Here is an 8,366-nt window from a genome sequence, read left to right as displayed (position 1 = left end):
TGAGGAGTTTTCTATAGAGGACTATAAGATTCTGTAGGAGTTTGTGTAGTTACCTATATATTTGCGCAGCATGGGTATACGTAGGACATTCATAGGAATGCAAATACGATAATAGCGATACCCACAGGAATGCAAATACGATAATAGCGATACCCACAGGAATATGGATAGATACCCCATGAGAATTAAGCCAAAATCCTCAACGCTTTGACACCGAACGCTGATTGGTGAAAAACGGGTGATATGGATAAATTTTACAATCAGCTTTTCACCTATCAGCGCTCTGTGTCAAAGCGCTGTTGTCTGTATGAGGATCCGGACTAAAAAACCTAGGATACTAATTTGATGTATAGGCTGCGTTCCATTTCATGCATTTTGCGCATGATGCATCATTTATCCTTGTTTAACATACGATGAATAACAAAGATAAATAATGCAGCATGCGCATCATGCGTGACACGAAATGCAGCCATAGTAACATGTAGGTGTAGACAAAGAAGAGGTGCTCCATGGAGATTGAAAATGCCTATAGGCTATTATAGGATGACGTATGCATATCTCCTATCCTATGTGCACCTACACGTGTTCCTATATGTCAAAGTATAATATCTATATTAGTATTTAAGTCTATTCTACAATGTGCTCCTTGTTTCTTGTTTCTTGCTTTTTACCTTTTGCTTTTTTCTCCTTTGCAACCGTTTTATCGATAAATTATATTTCTTGCTATATATTTTTTGTTTTTTTCAAAGTTGGTTAACTTTTATCTTGGGCGACATAAAATAAAAAACCGGATAAGAAGCAAAAAGACAAAAAAATAGTAAAAAACAAGAAACAGAAAACAAAAAGCACATAGAGTAGATAAGCTTTAGTCCTCATGAGGCATCTCTTCCACATTCCTGGATATCTATATGTGCCTTCCAATAAGCGACACAGTGCGACATAGTGATCATGTCTTTGTTTAACAGTGGCAAACAACAAGGATGTAATGATCCATTGTGTCACGCCATGTCATTTGTATCGCTTGTTGGAAGGCACACAATGTCAACTTGAGAGAATAATTCGTAACTCCTAAAAGCTGGAAGTCATGATAATAGTTAATAAACGAGGTACGTTCCACGTTGAGTAAAAAAAATTCTGACTGCCATAAAGAAAATATATACTCATGACTTTTTTGAGTCACCAAACACACCTTGTTTATCACGTGACTTTCAGTTTTTGGAGTTATAGAAAAATTATCTTAAATTTTTACGTGGAATTACATCAGTCGACTACTGTTATAGTATTTTCCTGATGAAAACGTAAAGCTTGTCGAAACGTTAAAAAAATGTGAACAAAAAATTTTAACGTTTCTTAAACACTTCGTTGATTTTCCATTGACTCTTAATGGTTTTGAATATTCATACACGCTCCACGAACTCTCCTTAAGCGCTCCATAAAGTGTATCGAAACACATCTGTCACATTTCCCACACGTTTAAAATTTGTTTTTCATACGCTCCTCAACATTACGCAAAGAATGCATAGAGCGTTGGAAGCGTACTAATACACTTCCTAAACACTTTATTCATTAGTACTTCGTCTACGCTTCCTAAACGTTCGGCAAAAAGTATACGAAGCATACAAATTCGCTTTGTGTACGCTTCCAGGATATAGAGATAAAAAAATTTATTTTAAAATGGTCATTGAGCTGCATAGCGAATGTAAACAAAGTGTCATTAAGTAGTACGCGGTACCAGAGGGACTTATTGAGAACTAACTTCTCGAATTTAAAAAACAGATTAAGATAAAAAACGTAGCATTGAAAAATTTTTCAGTTGTATTCTAATGAAATAATTTTTTGAAATGAGCTCCTAGGATTCCAAGAAAAAAACATAGCACTTTTTTTAGATATTTACCGAATAAATGAAATATATTTTAAAATATCATTTGCTTACCAAGGACCTCGATTACATTTCATTCACATTCGTCTAAGAACTCGACGATGCTCTGTTTACGTTCTCTAGACTGCTTAATCATACTCCGTTTACATTCAACGAACATTCTGTTTGCCGAAGAACTTATCTATACTTTTATTTATTTCTTTAACGTTTAGTTGACGCATTCCTTTACATTCCATGTTCCAATTTTCGCTTTTTACGGATTTCATTTACGTTTCTATTAATCCCTCCTTACACTTCCTCTTCCTTGCACTCCAATTAACGCTTTATTGACGCTTCACGTTTTATTTTCATCAGGATTTGTATACACATTCTAATATGTAAATTATAGGAACTATACAGGGTGTCTCAGAATCTTTGTGACTATTTTGGAACTATACAGGATATCTCAAAATATTTGGAACTATTTTTGTGTGCAGATAGAGCGGATTAAACTGAATCGGAAGGTCCTCTGTCATTTTATAATTTTTGCAATTATTACCCAATGAGCAAAATGTAAATCTAAAATCGACGCATTAGACAACTTTAAGATATATTTAAGAGTTCCTTGAAAAACATCTTTAAAATATGTCATAAAAAACTCTAAAAAATAAAAGTTCTTAAAGTTATCTTATGCGTCGATTTTACTCACTTATTCAACAATTTTTAGAAACTAACTATTGTAAAAATTATAAAATGATACTTTTCAACTCAGTTTAATCTACTTTATCTGCGCACGAAAATAGTCCTAAATACGATACATCCTGTATATCATTTAGGATTACATCAACGTGCACATCATTCTTTTTTCCATGCGATTTTATAGGAACCTCTTTTCATGGACTGGATGCCATAGATTCCTATGTAAAATCTTGTAGAAAAATTTCCTATCCTACATACAGTAGAGTCTCTCTAAATTTGACTTCTATAATCTTTGCATTCCTCACACGTACTTTTACAAACACTAATGTCATGCTCCTTCCATAGTAGATTCGACATATGTTGCACGCGCATCTGCATCTGTGCAGATACATGCGCAACCTAGGCTCTCACAGTGTATGCAATGTAATTCCATTAGCAGATTATGTATAACTATTTGTGTAATGTATCCTTTTGTGATACATAGTATGTGATACATATGTACATATGACTTGTTCTGCTAAGGTTATGTACACTGTACACTTTCAGGTTAGCATGCGCAACTGCGTTCGCGCAAGTACGCAGTGATTGGTAAACTGCTGTAGAGAGGATACTCTATAATTTTAGCATTCCACTCTTATCGCTTCACAGGCCAAATTTAGAGAGACTCTACCTACATGTTGTGTAAATCCTATAGGTACCTATTGTAAGAAATTTAGAGAAAATAGGCACATCAGAGAAGCTATCAGCGTCAGGGCTGTGTGGCTCAGTGGCAGGACGAAAGTCTACCAAGAAACCAGGCTTGGATTCGAGACGAGAAACGCCCTGATTGTTGTCATTAATTGTTTATATAATAATATACAAGCTCCAGAGGCTATATTCCAAAATTTACTGTCAATATTGAAAATCTATAGTATAGTAGTTGTGTGCACACAACAAAAACTATAGATTTTCAATATTGGCAGTAAATTTTGGAACATAGCCAGAATTAAAAATAAACAATCTATACAAGGCCAATAAGAATCACAGGCTGATGAAAGTGCCAACGATTAAAATCTATACCATTAATCAATTGTGTGGAATCTTTATTTTACATCCAAAATCTTATAGTCAAAATCTCTATAGGAACCCATGAAGAAATGGGAGTTTACAGCAAGATAAGAACCTCCTCTCATAGAGATCAGTCGAATTTACCACGGGTACCCATGATTAGAAGAACCCATAGGAAAATTTCCCATAGGAAAATTTCTCATAGGAATTTGCAGCAGGGAAGGCTCCTGACTAGTCGCAGCCATGTTGGAATCGTAACATCAGACGCGAGGAATGACACGTTAATTCATGTTGCGTACCATTTTTACATAAAGACAATTTGGATGAAACGAAATGATGAGATTACTTTAAAACATTTATAAAAATCGATGAAAACAATTCTTTCCTCCCTTGACAGTCGGTAAATGGTCATAAAAGGCACATAAAGTGAGTCTATATTCGGGTAAAAACACACGGGTAAAAACAGCTGTTAAAACGAGTAAAATATACGCTTTTACGTATAAAATTTCAAGATAATTTTAGTTTTCATCAATAATTACGACTTTGATAAGTACAAGATAAGTCACATTTTCACAATTAAGCAAATAATAACAAAATGGCATGCAACACAAATTTCGTCGTCAAAACGTCACTTTTCCACGTCTATAAGTTCATTTATCGTGGTGTAGTGCTGTAATACACACAAGCACGAGCCTATGTCCGTGTGCAGCGAACGAGACAGCGAGCTCCGTCTCACACTTTGTTTCAGGTGACTGAAAAGATTTTTCTCGGCCGTTCGGCGGCATCAATAAGGGGCGGGGGGCATCCTAAATAACATATAAATTTTAATAAATTGTAGTAATAATGTACCCCTCTTCTTAATCAAGAATAGTATAAATCATGTTAAAACGCAACAGTTTACGAGATATTTAATTGTTTACGATTTTTCGTGCGCGTATAGTATACCTCCCCTTCATAAACTCGAGTAGCAAAAATAGTTCAATAGAAGTAGAATTTTATCAGAAAAAAAATTATAAACCAGCATTTTTTTTACGGAAGTCTCGAAAGCCCATAAAAAAAAATACGTTCGAACTCGAAGCTTGTGAAGAAAATATGCGAAAAAAAATCGAATAGTTGCAAAAAGCACGTTTTTCGCTTATAAAACGAAAGATATTGATTGTATGAAAAAAAATCAGTATAAAAAAATGTAGGTATTCGAAATATAAAATGAGACTATAAAATGAGACGTGGTATATTAAAATCGATCTATTAGTTCAATAGAAAAAAAAATAAAAAACATCGAAAAAGGCCTTTTTTCACTCGATCTCTATTTATTGAGATTTAAACGCAAAGTTTTGAAATTCTCGTAAAATGTAGCCCTCGTAATGATGAAGAAATCCAGCCCTGAACAAGCCTGAAATGTTCATTTGAAATGTTCAGTTTTTGCAAGAAGCCATTTGTTCACTAAAAACCTGTCTACGGAAAATTTAATTTCTTCATCTTTGCATCTGAGCAGTCGCACAGCAATTTACAGGAGTGATTTTTCTTCTTCAAGAATTGCATTATCACATACACTTAATAACAAAACAATTTTTTGCAGTTAAACTACAATATTATAAAACGCCTTTAAAAAGTGTATATCTTTTCGTATAAAAAAATGGAAATAATTTCGTTAATATCATATCAAATAGCCATGGAAACATACGAAATCTTCGTTTTTTTACGAATTTAAAAAAAAAGATTACTCTCCGATTATTAGGGCCGAAATAATTTTTTTTTTTTCAAAAAATGACTGTGGTTCTAGTTTTTAAGATTAAGAGTTCCGATTAAGATTAAGAGTTCTGGCACCAATTTGTCAAGGAAGAATTGAATTTGCTGTTGGAAAATTCTCGGATTTTTTGCTGCCGAAAAAGTTTGTTTAAAACTATTGGAAAGTTGAAGAACGCGAGCGCCGGGCGGAGTGAAGGAAGCAGAGTTGATAAAAAATGTATTTAAAAAAAAATATTTAATTTTTTTATTTAAAACGTGTTTTTAATGTTTTATATATGTTTTAAATAACTTTAGAAAAAAATCATATTAAAAAAAAACACTTTTTAAACATATATTTATTATATTTTATTATAACGCATTTTTACTTTCAAGTATTTTGAAACGTTTTTGAGATACATTTTAACATTTAATTACACCTACTTCCTCATTTTTCTTAAATTTGAGCTTATTATCACATAAATATATGTATATTTGAATGTGTTATTTGCTATGTAACATTTTATTTGACTGTATATATTTTAAGTTATGCAAGTTTAAACAATAGCATGGCATTTTGGTAATATGGTCCTTTATGCGTATTGATTACTCACGGCTTCCTTTTTGAGATTTTTATTTCAAAATAATTATTCCTTGAATTGTAATTCTACAATAATATTAATTTAAAATTTATGTTTCTATAGATTTTTATAGGCTGCCGAGCTGCTTATATAAACAATTGTCGAAAATTGGTCTTCAATAATTTTTACTCAAATACTTTACAAAAAAATTGCAAAGACAAAAATTGTTTATTTTCTTCTCATAGAACTCTACAAATTTTTTTTTTAATTTTTTATCAACTTTTTAGTACTGCATTTTCTCATTTTTTTACCAATATAAGAAAATATAAAAAAATTCTGAAAAAATTCTTAGAGTTCTATGAAAAGAAAATTAACAATTATTGTCTCTTGCAGTTTTTTTTATAAAGCTGATAGTAAAAAATTCGAGTAAAAAATTATTAAAGACCAGTTTTCGACAATTTTTAGCATTATATCTTGTTAATTATTGCGAAAATTGCAAAATGATAGAGGATTTTTCTTCTCAGTTTAGCCTATTCTGCCCCTATGCGAAAGATTTATCATTATTTTCCAAATATCCTGTATACATAAAGTTATATGTATACATGTGTATGTAATACATTTGTATACATGTATATATTCTGCAATATACTCTATTTTTTTGTTAATTTTATAATCAAACTACTGTTTTCTAAACAAAAAGAAACATGTTTTAAACATTTGTTTAAAAAAAAAGTTTTAAACAAAACAACCCTGCTCTCGGCGCGCCGCAGGCGAGCACATGGACATGTGCTCGTGTTAAGTGTGTGGCTATCGATTTCGCTAGACCGCCGTCTGATTCTGTGTCGCCATCGTCAACGCAGAGTTCTTGTCTAAGGTTAAATGTACTATCAATAAAAAATAATAAATTAAAAAAGATATTCTGCGTTGTAAAATATTTTTTCTAATTTTGTTGAAATAAGTTTAACATTAAAAAAACGTTTTTTTAATATTAAAAAAAACATTATTTAAACGTTTTTTTAATGAAAAAAAGAGGACTCTCTTGTTATTTTAAACGTTACTTTTATCATTATAAAATATTTTTAAAAACAAATTAAAATAGCGTTTTTTAACATTAAAAAACATTTCCTTGAAATATTAACAAAATATTTTTTTCAGCATTAAACAAAATATTTTTTTTAACCTTTGAATTAACGTTTTTTTAATGAAAAAAAGAAGACTTCTCTCGTTATTTTAAACATTTTTAAAAACGTTTTTCTAACATTTTCAAAATGTTTAAAAAAACGTCTTTTTAAACATTTTTTCCTCATTGGGTAATACTCGAGACAGCATTTTATTGAATTTTTTCTCCTTTGCAGAAAGATTTCCGTAGTGAAATGAACCATTTTTGAATGAACCATTCTCTTATTGTATATGCTTCGTCTTCTAGGATGTGGTATTTTCAACCATATTCCTGGCAATTTGTCGTATATATATCTGATAATTTAAGTACACGCGCATCGTGGATTTTTGACAGTATTTCAACATATCTATAAACATATCTATAAACCTCTTTTGGATATCGCATATGCCCTATAATGTTATTGAAGAGATATCATGTCTATTTACATATGTTGATTTTATTTTGTGGGCTGGCGTTGATAATTTAATGAAAGTTCCATCAATGCAGCCAAGAACTTTTGGAAATCCTGTAATCTTTAATTTTATTACGTTTTTTATTTTTAGAATATTACGTTTTTCGTTTATAAATAAAAAAATCATCATTATCACTACTTGATGACGACGAAAGAAGATCGAGTATTATTTGCATATCGTTCTCATATCAATTCTCGCCGCCATATTTTGCACGCAACCGACATCGTCCCTCGGAGCTCGTGCTAGATTTTTGCACGAAAGTGCAAAAACTCGGCATTAGATTTACCAATGAAACAGCGCACACTGAAATCCCCAATGAAACTCACAGTCCGCGCTTAGTGCGTATTCAGTGCGCACCAGTTCTTCCAATGAAAAACGCTATATGGCCCGATGTATATTGCACCATGTAACTTTGATTTTGAGGTTTAAAACTCTTTTTGTCTCCGTTTCTTTTTGGTTTTAAAATGAAACAGATAAAGTTTTAAATCTCGCTTAAGGTCAAAGTGACGTTGGTGCAAAATCAATCAATCCGGGCCTAAATCAATCATATATTAAAGAATTTTACAACAGTTGCAAAGCTGCTTTCTTCACTGAAAATATTGAATCCTATTCATTTTGAAAAAATCAATTTCCCATTAATTACGATTCGTCGAAAACAGACGGACTACGTAAATTCACTGATTAATTCCCATTGGATTGCAACTTGTCCGATTAAAATCTATTTTATAAAGTCTATCCCAAGCAATCCTATAAAAACCTATTAAATTCTATTTATTTGGAGGAAATGTGAAATATCTTATTAATTTTTGTCGGCACACTTTCTT

Source organism: Acromyrmex echinatior, chromosome 16 (genome assembly GCF_024713525.1).
Source record: "Acromyrmex echinatior isolate Ae372 chromosome 16, ASM2471352v2, whole genome shotgun sequence".
Classification (NCBI taxonomy): domain Eukaryota; kingdom Metazoa; phylum Arthropoda; class Insecta; order Hymenoptera; family Formicidae; genus Acromyrmex; species Acromyrmex echinatior.
Note: the sequence above shows the minus strand (reverse complement) of the source record.